General features: G+C 39.6%; 1 protein-coding gene across 4 annotated transcripts in view; it reads right to left on the bottom strand.

The window, feature by feature from the left end:
• Positions 1 to 13,949, bottom strand: part of RNF24 (ring finger protein 24) — a 140,988-nt gene that overhangs the window by 47,510 nt on the left and 79,529 nt on the right. The window contains exon 1 of one of the 4 annotated variants that reach the window (XM_027078841.1): positions 4,516 to 4,657. The exons of 2 other annotated variants lie outside the window; for them this stretch is intronic. The gene's annotated coding sequence lies outside the window, so the exon portion shown is untranslated. Of the gene's footprint in view, positions 1 to 1,846; positions 2,972 to 4,515; positions 4,658 to 13,949 lie in introns of those variants that run through there. One more of the 4 variants, XM_027078840.1, reaches the window with a different exon arrangement.

Raw genomic sequence — 13,949 nt, forward strand, 5'->3', positions numbered from 1 at the left:
ATTAATCATGCCACAAATATTTATTCAGTACTTATTATGTACCTGGCACTACTCCAGAAGCTTGAGATCCTACCTAAAAAGCTTTACAAAAAGGTATTCACAGAGAGGTACTGGCATTATTTCACTGAAATAATGCCAATAATCAATAAACATCAATAAATGAAAATGTTCAACGTCAAAGAAGTAAAAAGGAAAAAAAATGTTAAGATTTTAAAAACTCTTTAACCTTTAAAGTAATAATATTTATAATGGTAAAATATTGGCAATAACTTAGATGTCTCACAAGGAGATAATGATTAAATAATTATATAGAGTCATATGTTACAATATTATTTGGTCAAGAAAACCTGTTTTCAATAAATTTTAAATTTTAATAAAGATATGTGGGAAAATTAAGCAGGATATAAATTGTATATAAAATATGATCCCGATTTTGCAAAGGGTTAAAAAAAAGGTGGATTATATATGGAAATATATGTGTACATGTAGGGGTGTGTGTGTGTGTGTGTTTGTGTGTATGTGTGTGTGTAGCAGAAAAAAGCCTGAAAGCCAACATATCAAAATGTTAATAATGACTTGTGGTTTACTAGCCATTTTGATTTTCTTCTTTTTTTTTTTTTTAAAAACACTTTATTAAATCAGACTCAGGCGAATTCCCTGGCGGTCCAGTGGTTAAGACTCTGTGCTTCCATTGCCGGGGGCAGGGGTTCAATACCTAGTCAGGGAACTGAGATCTTGCAAGCTGCGTGGCACGGCCAAAAAAAAAAAAAAAAATCAGGCCTTGTTCTAAGCATTTTACTGGCTTTATTTTATTTAATTCTTACATAAAATTTCTATAGGTACCATAACATCTCCCCCATTTTATAGATAAGGAAACCAAAACTTAGAGTTTTGGTCACATAGCCATGACTGACCAAGTATGTGTGGGAGTCAAGGCCTCTCCAACTCCAAAGCCAGTGCCCTTGGCTCATATGCTCTAGTCTTTATAATAAAAAAACGGCAAATATTGTTTAAACACTAAAAAGGGGACTATTTTTGTCAATTAGATTGCTACTACCTACTGATCACTACACAGTTAAAATTCCACGAATGGAGGTTGCCCCGTTCTTTAGGTGATGAGCTATAGTAATAAAGTGGCTCATCATACCTTCATGCTTGAACTTTCCTTGTCATTTTGATTCATTACAAAATAAAGAGCAACTACCAGTCTTGATTATCAAGACCACATAATGGTAACTGGATTACAACTATGACTACTGCCAAAATCAAAACAAAACTAAACTCCTCCAAACAAAATGCTTCTACTTTTATTTATACAAGGTACATTACAAATGTGTTTGCAGATCTTTCGTGTCCTTGTTGGTTCCTGGAAGAGTATATTTATATTATAGACAACATTGAGATACTGACTGGTTGTATCTGAAGCCTCAGTGTTATTATTACTTTAATTTCCAACTTCTAATAACTTATACCAGGAACTGTAAAGACCTACTTCATCCCATGGAAACGTCTAAGGAATTCCAAGCATAAATAATGGATAATATTTAGTTTTGAACATTCAACCATTTTCTGCAAGTGCTTTTATTCAAATATATAATTTCCTTTTTCTTACACTCAGATATTCTTGGAAGAGAAGGAAGGAGTTAAGCAGTACTTTACTAAATATATCTAGCACATATATTGTACAGCTATAAGAAAATTACAGCTGCCAAAATATAACTCTTCCATACTGCTGACAGGGCTTCACTTAATGACTCTTCCTACAGTCAAGACTTAGATGACTATCCTTCAGTCCTTTAGAAATACCCCTCACCAGACAAATTTGGCTTGGTAAAGTAACTCTCACCTTAGGAAATAAGAGATTAAATGTACATCCTGGGAGGGCTAATAGAGAAGAAATAGGCAAACAGATGGAAACTTTTATGGTGGAAAAAGGGACTGGTTTGCAGTCAGCAACTTTCTGTGTTGTTCCCAGGATGTCACTAGCTAGATGTCAGTACTTGGTCCATCTGTCCCATTATCAATGGGACAATTCTTATCCTATCTTCAAGGGATTCCTGGAAGGATAAAATGAGATGATAGATACTGAAGTGTCTGAAAACTCTAAGAGGGCAAAATACTAAGGCTATAATGTGTGTGTGTGTGTGTGTGTGTGCATTTGGCGAGGGGTCGGGGAGAGGGATGACATTAAAAAAATTAGTAGATAACATAAAAGATGCCCTAGCAAAGATCAAGTCTCTGTAGAGGATTCTACCAAACCAAATGCTCCTTCCTCAGGAGCTCCTCTGCACACACTGCTAAGCTTTGTGTCAAGTGACCTGCCAACCTGGCCACCAGAGGCAGGAAACCTATCTTGGCCAAAGGCAACTATCAATATAGGCCAGCTGGGAGTGAGCCAGTGGTGTGAGAATGCTACACTGTAGGGGTCCTTGTACTGGGTGGCACCACCAACAAACTCTGGGGGTATTCTGAACAGAGACACAGACATGGAGTATTAGAGGTAGTACTGTCATCAGAAGGAAGAGACATCTGCCTCAGTGCTCCTGGGGTCTGACTGCTGACAACTTTCCTGTGAGTCCACTCTTCTTGTTAGGGCCTTACAACCCATTACCAGAAGAATGGGAGTTGGCAGGGGATATGCTGATACACAACACATTTTAGGAATTTCCCCCCTTTCTTTTGGTAAATGGAATTGCTTAGCTACAACTGATATGTTGTCCCAACAGTCTAAGTAGATGGTGTATTATTGCAAGATATTAATCCTGGTCTAGTGATATATTAATTTTATAATATTTTCATTATAATATCTTTTCAGCATGAGTATGAATAATCTTTTAAAGTAAGACAACCTTTAAAAAGAAAGCTACTATTCAACACCATCATAATGAGCATTCTTTGCTATTTAGGTATTACAAATGTAAAAGTTGGGGCTTCCCTGGTGGCGCAGTGGTTGAGAGTCCGCCTGCCGATGCAGGGGACACGGGTTCGTGCCCCGGTCCAGGAAGATCCCACATGTCATGGAGCGGCTGGGCCCGTGAGCCATGGCCGCTGAGCCTGCGCGTCCGAAGCCTGTGCTCTGCAACGGGAGAGGCCACAACAGTGAGAGGCCCGCGTACCGCAAAAAGAAAAAAAAAAAAAAGAAATAGACAAATATCTGAGTTTTTTTTTTTTTTTTTTTATCAGCAATGGGATTTTTCACCAAGATACAAAAGGGACAGAGATTTGGCCCCACAGAGGACCAGAGCTTCACACAGTACACCACAGTTAGATGGGCTGCAGCAGTGTTTCTTTTTTTTGTTTTAAATAAATGTATTTATTTTAATTTATTTGTTTATTTTTTTGGCTGCATTGGGCCTTCGTTGCTGCGTGCAGGCTTTCTCTAGTTCCGGCAAGCAAGGGCTGCTCTTTGTTGTGGTGTGTGGGCTTCTCCTTGCAGTGGCTTCTCTTGTTGCAGAGCACAGGCTTTAGGCACGCGGGCTTCAGTAGTTGTGGCACGCAGCCTCAGTAGCTGTGGCTCGCAGGCTCTAGAATACAGGCTCAGTAGTTGTGGCACACAGGCTTAGTTGCTCTGTGGCATGTGGGATCTTCCCGGACCAGGGATCGAACCTGTGTCCCCTGCATTGGCAGGCGGATCCTTAACCATGCAGCAGTGTTTCTTGAAGTGTGTTTGGTGGCCTCATTCTTCTTAGACCAGTTCCTGCTCCCTGGACAATACATCAGCATCTTCCCTGTAGTTAGTATTCTACTTTTGCTTCAAAAATGCTCAGAAAACGAGACACCAGTAATTAGACTGCTGTGTTTTATAATTTGTGGTTCACAAACCATTAAAAACCATATATTTCTTATTAATACAAGACATCCAAGAAAAACTTTCTAAGAAAAAATTATCTTAGACTTTGTTAATCTTTTTTAAAAAACTGAGACATAAATTTACATTAAAAATGCACCCATGTGTATAGGTCAAAGAGTTTGGACAAATGAATATACACTTGTTACCACCATCCTAATCAAGATACAGAACATTTCTTTATCCCCAGAGAATTCCCTGTACCCCTTTGCAGTTAATCACCACTCCTAACCACTGATCTGATTTCCATCATTACAGATAAATCTTCCTTATTCTAGAATTTCATATTCAAATGGAATCACACAGTATGTACTCTTTTGTGTTTAGCTTTTAGTCTCTCAGTAGGTGAGAGACTCTTAAACAGCTATATAGATTCACGTTATATTCCTAGCTTGTCCTAGTTATTCTATTATCTACAGCTGGTGTCTCCTAAAGATCATTAACTTCATCTTTGAATATATCAATTTTATGGTTAATTTTTGGATACTTCTTTCTACACAAAATTCCTGGTTATCCTATTCAGGTGTTGTTATTGTTTTCATGGAAGAACATTTCACCATGTCCTGGGTGTTCCTTTCCATTTTTAAGTCTTTCTTCAGTGGAACACTTTCTACCTATTATTTTTTTAAAGCCTTCAGCAGAAGAAACGTGTAGCTTGATTCACTCACCATATTTTGCCCCAGTCAAAATCTAAGGGAAAGCAGGAACTCCAAGGTGCTCAAGACTGGAGTGGTGGGACTTCCCTGGTGGCTCAGTGGTTAAGAATCCGCCTGCCAATGCAGGGCACACAGGTTCAAGCCCTGGTCCGGGAAGATCCCACATGCCGCAGAGCAACTAAGCGCATGCACCACAACTACTGAGCCCGCGCTCTAGAGCCTGCGAGCCACAACTACTGAGCCCATGCGCCACAACTACTGAAGCCTGTGCACCTACAGCCCGTGCTCTGCCACAAGAGAAGCCACCACAATGAGAAGCCTGTGCACCGCAACGAAGAGCAGCCCCCCGCTTGCCGCAAAACTAGAGAAAGCCTGCGCGCAGCAGCGAAGACTCAACACAGCCAAAAATAAATAAACAAATTTATATATATATAAAACACAGACTGGGGTTTCCCAGGTGGCGCAGTGGTTGAGAGTCCGCCTGCTGATGCAGGGGACACGGGTTCGTGCCCCGGTCCGGGAAGATCCCACATGCCGCAGAGCGGCTGGGCCCGTGAGCTATGGCCGCTGAGCCTGCACATCCAGAGCCTGTGCTCCGCAACGGAAGAGGCCACAACAGTGAGAGGCCCGCGTATCGAAAAAAAACAAAAACAAAAGCACAGACTGGAGTGGTGAAGCCCCTTTTATGGTGAGACATCTGCTGATATGTGCCAGTCCTCTTGGGCCAAGGAAACACAAGTCCAAGCTCACAGCCTAGCCCAGGTGGGTTCCTACATTAAGCCAGGAGGGAAGATAAAGCAAGTGGATACACACGGCCTCTTTCATTCACACCATTGTTCTTTTTTTATTTTCACCTTTTACTTTCATATAATCATGGAAAAAACCCTCTGTGTCTACTGTCCTATACATCTGTTCATAGGAAACATGTATAACTAACATACACATAACATGATCAATACCTGGAACCTGTTTAAACATTCTCATTCATTTATCTGGCTTCTTTTATTTCATTCCCTATTAAAAATTTTTTCTTCTCTTCAAGTATATTCTGTGAATTCTCAACTTATCCTCCATTTTTGTATCTTTAACATTATTTCCCTCTTTCTTAGAGCTTTATGCTTTATTTTGTTACTTCATCCAACTTCTCTGGAATACTTTTCAGATCTCTTAAAACGTGACTTCTGCTCTTACATTATCTATGTGATGCTGACCGCAAATGCTCACAGCATGTATATTACTGTCTGTTTTTTCATCTGCAATCTTCTATGTTCCTCTTTTGAGTTGATGTATTTACTCTAGGAGGGAGGCAGTCCATACAGAACACACCAAGAAGAGGCCTGACAGGGCAAATTCATCTCCCTTCCTGGTTAGCATCATCTACTGGAAGAGGTTGTTGGCCACATTACATCAAGCACACCACTGTGCACTTCAGTCTAATTCAACAAGGCACTGGGTGCCAGGTCTGTAGTAAAGAAAGAAACAAGAAAAATGTGTTCAGAGAAGGGGAGAAATCTCACATGACATGCTCACTTCAGAATTCTGCCTAGGTTTGGAATTTTCCCAGAAAAATTCTTTTTTTTCCTTTTCCACTTCTATCTTCTGTATAAGTACATATATATATATATATATATATATATATATATATATATATATATATAAATGTATACACATATATACTTTTTCATATTCTTTTCCATTATGGTTTATTATAGGATATTAAATATAGTTCCCTGTGTTATACAGTAGGACCTTGTTGTTTATCTATTTTATATATAGTAGTTTTTATCTGCTAGTTCCAAACTCCTAATTTATCCCTCCCTCACCCCCTTTCTCCTTGGGTAACCATAAGTTTGTTTTCTACATCTGTGAGTCTGTTGTTTTGTAAATAAATTCATTTGTATCATATTTTAGATTCCACATATAAGTAACATCATATGGTATTTGTCTTCCTCTTTCTGGCTTACTTCACTTAGTATGATAATCTCTAGGTCCATGCACATTGCTGAAAATGGCATTATTTCACTCCTTTTTTATGGCTGAGTACTATTCCACTGTATATATGTACCACATCTTCTTTATCCATTCCTCTGTTGATGGACATTTAGGTTGGTTCCATGTCTTGGCTATTGTAAATAGTGCTGCAATGAACATTGGGGTGCATGTATCTTTTTGAATTAGCGTTTTCTCCAGATATATGCTCAGGAGTGGGATTGCTGGATCATACAGTAGTTCTATTTTTAGTTTTTTGAGGACCCTCTCATAGTTCCTGCACCAATTTACATTCTGGCCATCAGTGTAGGAGGGTTCTCTTTTCTCCACAACCTCTCCAGCTTTTGTTATTTGTAGACTTTTGATTTTTTAAAAAACTATTTATTTATTTTTGGCTGCATCAGGTCTTAATTGCAGCACATGGGCTCTTTTGTTGTGGCATGTGGGCTCTTCATTGCGGCACGCGAGCTTCTCTCTAGTTGGGCTGTGCGGGCTCTAGAGCACGTGGGCTCTGTAGTTGTGGTATGTGGGCTCAGTTGCCCTGTGGCATGTGGGATCTTAGCTCCCCAACCAGGGATCAAACCCAAGTCCCTTGCATTGGAAGGTGGATTCTTAACCACTGGACCACCAGGGAAGTCCCCGTAGACTTTGTAATGATGGCTATTCTGACTGCTGAGAGGAGATACCTCACTGTACTTTTGATTTGTATTTCTCTAATAATTAGTGATGCTGAACATCTTTTCACGTACTTGTGGCCATCTGTACGTCTTCTTTGGAGAAATGTCTGTTTAGGTCTTCTGCTCATTTTTTGATTTGGTTGTTTGTGTTTCTGATATTGAGTTGCATGAACTGTGTATATTTTGGAACTTAAGCCCTTGTCGGTTGTATAGTTTGTAAGTGTTTTCTCCCATTCCGTTAGGTTGTCTTTTCATTTTGTTTATGGTTTCCTTTGCTGTGCAAAAGCTTATAAGTTTGATTAGGTGCCATTTGTTTATTTTTGCTTTTATTTCTATTGCCTTGGGAGTTTGACCTAAGAAAACATGTAAGGCCTTTCTTCAAGGTTCACCTATAATAAAAACAGGCTGCTGTGGCTTGCCCTATGTTAGATCCAGGAACTTAACAACCATTTCAAAATTATATGTATATAGAGGGATGCACTCTGGGTTTCTAAAAGCAAACTTGGGAAACATACAGTTAGAACTGGGCACATTAATGGGAATTCCCTGGTGGTTTAGTGGTTAGGACTCAGCTCTTTCACTGCCGTGGGCCCAGGTTCAATCCCTAGTCAGGGAACTAAGATCCCACAAGCCACACAGTGAGGCCAAAAAAAAAAAGAACTGCGCACATTAACAAATTTGGGAACTTTCTAATGTCCAGCTTATTTTAAAAAGTTTTACCCTTAGTTCTATTAAAAAAGAAAAAAAGATTTGTCAAATCAAAACCTCTGCTTATGAGAGACCTTCAAGATGGTGGAGGAGTAAGACGTGGAGATGACCTTCCTTTCCACAAATACATCAGAAATACATCTACATGTGGAACAACTCCTACAGAACACCTACTGAATGCTGGCAGAAGACCTGACTTCCCCAAAGGCAAGAAACTCCCCACATACCTGGGGAAAAAAGAAAAAACAGAGAAAAGAATAGGGACAGGACCTGCACCCCTGGGAGGGAGCTGTGAAGGAGGAAAAGTTTCCACACACTAGGAAGCTCCTTCACTGGCGGAGACAGGGGATGGCAGGGGAAGGCTTTGGAGCCATGGAGGAGAGCACAGCAATAGCGGTGCAGAGGGCAAAGTGGAGAGATTTCCACACAGAGGATTGGTGCTGACCAGCACTCACCAGCCTGAGAGACTTGTATGCTCACCTGCCGGGATGGGTGGGGCGTGGGAGCTGAGGCTTGGGCTTCAGAGGTCGGATCCCAGGGAGAGGACTGGAGTTGGCTGCGTGAACACAGCCTGAAGGGGGCTACTGCGCCACAGCTAGCCGGGAGGGAGTCCAGGAAAAAGTCTGGAACTGCCTAAGAGGCAAGAGACCATTCTTTCGGGGTACAGAAGGAGAGGGGATTCAGAGCACCACCTAAACGAGCTCCAGAGACGGGCGCAAGCTGCGGCTATCAGAGCGGACACCAGAGACGGGCATGAAACGCTAAGGCTGCTGCTGCAGCCACCAAGAAGCCTGTGTGCGAGCACAGGTCACTATCCACACCTCCCCTCCTGGGAGCCTGTGCAGTCCGCCACTGCCAGGGTTCTATGATCCAGGGACAACTTCCCCAGAACACACAGCACGGCTCAGGCTGTTGCAACGTCATGCCAGCCTCTGCCACCGCAGGCTCACCCCGCATTCCATACCCCTCCCACCCTCTGGCCTGAGTAAGCCAGAGCCCCCTAATCAGCTGCTACTTTAACCCCGTCCTGTAACAGGTGACCTACACGCAGAGGCAGGGCCAGATCCAAAGCTGAACCCCAGGAGCTGTGTGAACAAAGAAGAGAAAGGGAAATCTCTCCCAACAGCCTCAGGAGTAGTGGATTAAATCTCCACAATCAACTTGATGTACCCTGCATCTCTGGAATACTTGAATAGACAACGAATCTTCCCAAAATTGAGGCAGTGGATTTTGGGAGCAATTGTAGACTTGGGGTTTGCCTTCTGTATCTAATCTGTTCCTGGATTTATGTTTATCTTAGTTTAGTATTTAGACTTTATTATCATTGGTAGATTTATTGATTTGGTTGCTCTCTTCCATTTTTAAAATAAATAAATAAATAAATAAATAAATAAATAAATAAATAAATAAATATATATATAATGTTTTCCTTTTTCTCTTTTTGTGAGTGTGTATGTGTATGCTTCTTTGTGTGATTCTGTCTGTATAGCTTTGCTTTTACCATTTGTCCTAGGGTTCTGTCTGTCTGGTATTTTTTTTGTAGAGTTTTTAGCACTTGTTATCATTGGTAGATTTGTTTTTTGGTTGGGTTGCTCTCTTTTTTCTTTTTTATTACTTTTTAATATTATTTTTAAATTTTAATAATGTTATTTTATTTTATTATTACGTTCCTTCCTTCCTTCCTTCCTTCCTTCCTTCCTTTTCTTTCATTCATTCTCTCTCTCCCTCCCTCCCTCCTTCCCCCCCCCCCCTTTCTTTCTTTCTTTTTCTCCATTATTTCTGAGCTGTGTAGCTGACAGGGTCTTGGTGCTCCAGCCAGGTGTCATGCTTGTGCCTCTGAGTTGGGAGAACCAGGTTCAGGACATTGGTCTAACAGAGACCTCCCAGCTCCATGTAATATCAAATGGCAAAAGCTCCCCCAGAGATCTCCATCTCAATGCTAAGACCCAGCTCCACTCAACGACCAGCAAGCTACAGTGATGGACACCCTATGCCAAACAACTAGCAAGACAGGAACACAACCCCACCTATTAGCAGAGAGGCTGCCTAAAATCATAATAAAGTCACAGACACCCCAAAACACACCACCAGACGCAGTCCTGCCCACCAGAAAGACAAGATCCAGCCTTATCCACCAGAACACAGGCACCAGTCTCCTCCATCAGAAAGCCTACACAACCCACTGAAACAACCTTAGCCACTGGGGGCAGACACCAAAAACAACGGGAACTAAGAACATGCACGCTGCGAAAAGGAGACCCCAAACACAGTAAGGTAAGCAAAATGAGAAGACAGAGAAACACACAGCAGTGGAAGGAGCAAGGTAAAAACCCACCAGACCAAACAAATGAAAAGGAAGTAGGCAGTCTACCTGAAAAAAAATTCAGAGTAATGATAATAAAGATGATACAAAATCTTGGAAACAGAATGGAGAAAATACAAGAAATGATTAATAAGGACCTAGAGGAACTAAAGAGCAAACAAACAATGATGAACAACCTAATAAATGAAATTAAAAATTTTGTAGAAGGAATCAATAGCAGAATACCTGAGGCAGTAGAATGGATAAGTGACCTGGAAGATAAAATAGTGGAAATAACTACTGCAGAGCAGAATAAAAAAAAGAATGAAAAGAATTGAGGATAGTCTCAGAGACCTCTGGGACAACATTAAACACACCAACATTCTAATTATAGGGGTCCCAGAAGAAGAAGAGAAAAAGAAAGGGACTGAGAAAATATTTGAAGAGATTATAGTTGAAAACTTCCCTAATATGGGAAAGGAAATAGTCAATCAAGTCCAGGAAGGGCAGAGAGTCCCATACAGGATAAATCCAAGGAGAAACATGCCACGACACATATTAATCGAACTATCAAAAATTAAATACAAAGAAAAAATACTAAAAGCAGCAAAAGAAAAGCAACAAATAACATACAAGGGAATCCCCAAAAGGTTAACAGGTGATCTTGCAGCACAAACTCTGCAAGCCAGAAGGGAGTGGCAGGACATATTTAAAGTGATGAAAGGGAAAAACCTACAACCAAGATTACTCTACCCAGCAAGGATCTCATTCAGATTCGACAGAGAAATTAAAACCTCTATAGACAAGCAAAAGCTAAGAGAATTCAGCACCACCAAGCCAGCTTTAAAACAAATGGTAAAGGAACTTTTTTAGGCAGGAAACTCAAGAAAAGGAAAAGACCTACAATAACAAACACAAAACAATTAAAATGGTAATAGGAACATACATATCGATAACACCTTAAATGTAAATGGATTAAATGCTCCAACCAAAAGACATAGACTGGCTGAATGGATACAAAAACAAGACCTGTATATATGCTGTCTACAAGAGACCCACTTCAGACCTAGGGACACATACACACTGAAAGTGAGGGGATGGAAAAAGTTATTCCATTCAAATGGAAATCAAAAGAAAGGTGGAGTAGCAATTCTCATATCAGACAAAATAGACTTTAAAATAAAGACTATTACAAGAGACAAAGGACACCACATAATCATCAAGGGATCAGTCCAAGAAGAAGATATAACAATTGTAAATATTTATGCACCCAACACAGGAGCACCTCAATACATAAGGCAAATGCTAACAGCCATAAAAGGGGAAATCGACAGTAACACATTCTCCAGGATAGATCATATCTTGGGTCACAAATCAAGCCTTGGTAAATTTAATAAAATTGAAATCGTATCAAGTATCTTGTCTGACCACAACACTATGAGACTAGATATCAATTACAGGAAAAAATCTGTAAAAAATACAAACACATGGAGGCTAAACAACACTACTAAATAACCAAGAGCTCACTGAAGAAATCAAAGAGGAAATCAAAAAATACCTAGAAACAAATGACAATGGAGACACGACGACTCAAAACCTATGGGATGCAGCAAAAGCAGTTCTAAGAGCGAAGTTTATAGCAATACAATCCTACCTCAAGAAACAAGAAACATCTCAAATAAACAACCTAATCTTAAACCCAAAGCAATTAGAGAACGAAGAAGAATAAACCCCTAAAGTTAGCAGAAGGAAATAAATCATAAAGATCAGATCAAAAATAAATTAAAAAGAAATGAAAGAAACAACAGCAAAGATCAATAAAACTAAAAGCTGGTCCTTTGAGAAGATAAACGAAATTGATAAACCATTAGCCACACTCACCAAGAAAAAAAAGGAGAAGACTCAAACTAATAGAATTAGAAATGAAAAAGGAGAAGTAACAACTGACACTGCAGAAATACAAATGATAAGGAGAGATTACTGCAAGCAACTGTATGCCAATAAAATGGACAACCTGGAAGAAATGGACAAATTCTTAGAAAAGCATAACCTTCCAAGACTGAACCAGGAAGAAATAGAAAATATAAACAGACCAATCACAAGCACTGAAATTGAGACTGTGATTAAAAATCTTCCAACAAACAAAAGCCCAGGACCAGATGGCTTCACAGATGAATTCTAACAAACAGTTAGAAAAGAGCTAACACCTATCCTTCTCAAACTCTTCCAAAATATAGCAGAGGGAGGAACACTTCCAAACTCATTCTACAAGGCCACCATCACCCTGATACCAAAACTAGACAAAGATGTTACACAGAAAGAAAACTACAGGCCAATATAACTGATGAACATAGATGCAAAAATCCTCAACAAAATACTAGGAAACAGAATCCAACAGCACATTAAAAGGATCATACACCATGATCAAGTGGGATTTATCCCAGGATGCAAGGATTCTTTAATATACGCAAATCAATCAATGTGATACACCATATTAACAAATTGAATAAAAACCATATGATCATCTCAATAGATGCAGAAAAAGCTTTCGAAAAAATTCAACACCCATTTATGATAAAAACCCTCCAGAAAGTAGGCATAGAGGGAACTTACCTGAACATAATAAAGGCCATATGACAAACCCACAGCCAACATCATTCTCAATGGTGAAAAACGGAAACCATTTCCTCTAAGATCAGGAAAAAGACAAGGTTGTCCATTCTCACCACTATTATTCAACATAGTTTGGAAGTTTTAGCCATGGCAATCAGAGAAGAAAAAGAAATAAAAGGAATACAAATCAGAAAAGACGTAAAGCTGTCACTGTTTGGAGATGACATGATAGTAGACATAGAGAATCCTAAAGATGCTACCAGAAAACTACAAGAGCTAATCAATGAATATGGTAAAGTAGCAGGATACAAAATTATGCACAGAAATCTCTTGCATTCCTATACACTAATGATGAAAAATCTGAAAGAGAAATTAAGGAAACAATCCCATTTACCACTGCAACAAAAAGAATAAAATACCTAGGAATAAACCTACCGAAGGAGAAAAAAGACCTGTATGCAGAAAACTATAAGACACTGATGAAAGAAATTAAAGATGATACAGATTGAGAGATATACCATGTTCTTGGACTAGAAGAATCAACATTGTGAAAATGACTATACTACCCAAAGCAATCTACAGATTCAAGGCAATCCCTATCCAACTAACCACCAATGGCATTTTTCACAGAACTAGAACAAAAAATTTCAATTTGTATGAAAACACAAAAGACCCAGAATAGCCAAAGCAATCTTGAGAAAGAAAAATGGAGCTGGAGGAATCAGGCTCCCAGACTTCAGACTATACTACAAAGCTACAGTAATCAAGACAGTATGGTGCTGACACAAAAACAGAAATATAGATCAATGGAACAGGATAGAAAGCCCAGAGATAAACCCATGCACATATGGTCAGCTTATTTTTGATAAAGGAGGCAAGAATATACAATGGAGAAAAGACAGCTTCTTCAATAATTGGTGCTGTGAAAATTGGACAGCTATATGTAAAAGAATGAAATTAGAACACTCCCTAACACCATACACAAAAATAAACTCAGAATGGATTAAAGACCTAAATGTAAGGTCAGACACTATCAAACTCTTTGAGGAGAACACAGGCAGAACACTCTATGACATAAATCACAGCAAGATCCTTTCTGACCCACCTCCTAGAGAAATGGAAATAAAAACAAAAATAAACAAATGGGACCTAATTAA

This window comes from Aethalodelphis obliquidens, unplaced genomic scaffold (assembly GCF_003676395.1).
Source record: "Aethalodelphis obliquidens isolate GAN/ISIS:26980383/991018 unplaced genomic scaffold, ASM367639v1 scaffold42, whole genome shotgun sequence".
NCBI classification, from domain to species: domain Eukaryota; kingdom Metazoa; phylum Chordata; class Mammalia; order Artiodactyla; family Delphinidae; genus Aethalodelphis; species Aethalodelphis obliquidens.